The sequence below is a fragment of the Stegastes partitus genome, unplaced genomic scaffold (assembly GCF_000690725.1).
Source record: "Stegastes partitus isolate 25-593 unplaced genomic scaffold, Stegastes_partitus-1.0.2 Scaffold593, whole genome shotgun sequence".
Taxonomy (NCBI): Eukaryota; Metazoa; Chordata; class Actinopteri; family Pomacentridae; genus Stegastes; species Stegastes partitus.
The window spans coordinates 284,785-285,874 of record NW_007578324.1 but is presented as its reverse complement, the minus strand read 5'-3'; positions in this window follow the sequence as shown (position 1 = coordinate 285,874).

Below are 1,090 nucleotides of genomic sequence, written 5' to 3'. Positions count from 1 at the left end.
TGAGATGGACGTTGGACACAATGATCTGATCGGGTAAGTCTTGTATTCGGCATCAAATAAAACAACTTATTAGGATCGTGATGGCTCATTTGTCATCTGCTTGCAACACTAGTGACACCATTTTTGTTGCATCCACAGCTTTCAAGAGGCAAAAACCTGTGGCACCTCCACCAAGGGAGTACTACTACACCGTATTCTTTCTACCTGAGGAGGTGCCACTGCCTGGAGGTCTGGACCAGAGCTGTCTTCTCCAGATGAAGAACTGGCCTGTTTGGTGTCCCAATGTCTCCACATAAGGGCTTGTGAGTTTCCACAACCTCCAAGTCACTTTGGAGACATTCAGGACAACAAGCAGCCAGATGTTTTCCTCTCTGGATGAAGAGCTGGCCCGGTTAATGTCCAAATCTCTCAGCATACACGACCGATGACCCTGAAACCATCAACTGACGTCTCTCGGCCAAGTCCACCACCTGCTGAGATTCTACACCTTCTAATCATCTGATGATTTATATACTGTTGATTTTATGTACATTTTATATTTTTATATATATAGTTCTATAAATTTGGGGGAAAAAATCTAGTAAATGTGGTTTGGCCCACTTGGGCACTGAACCTCCTCAATGTTTCCTCGCTTCTGTGATACCAAAGGATTGGTAGGTGTACAAGTTGTGTTAAAACATTAGGTTTACAGTGGGTTGCTGAAATAGTTGTCCTTTACATTTTAATTCAATTTTTCAAGACTTCTCAGTGATGTCTGGAGAAGAGGCCACATCAAGGATCCTGCAAAACTCTGGATGAGATCCATGTGAACTTCTTCTTCTTTCCTGATTTTATGTCCTTCAACAGGATTGAATTCAACAGTTTACCTCATGTCACACAGTGTTGCACAAAACAGACGCTGCTGTTGTGTTTTTATTGTTCTGGCAACTAAATCTAATACAATGTGTGTTCTTGACTGTTTCATACAACTTGTGCTGCACTGTTATGACCTTTAAGGTGCTTTAAATGTAAATGACTTGTTCAGAATTAAAAACAAATCTGTTGTAAACACGACATCTCACAGCAGTCATTTTTACATTAAATATATGAA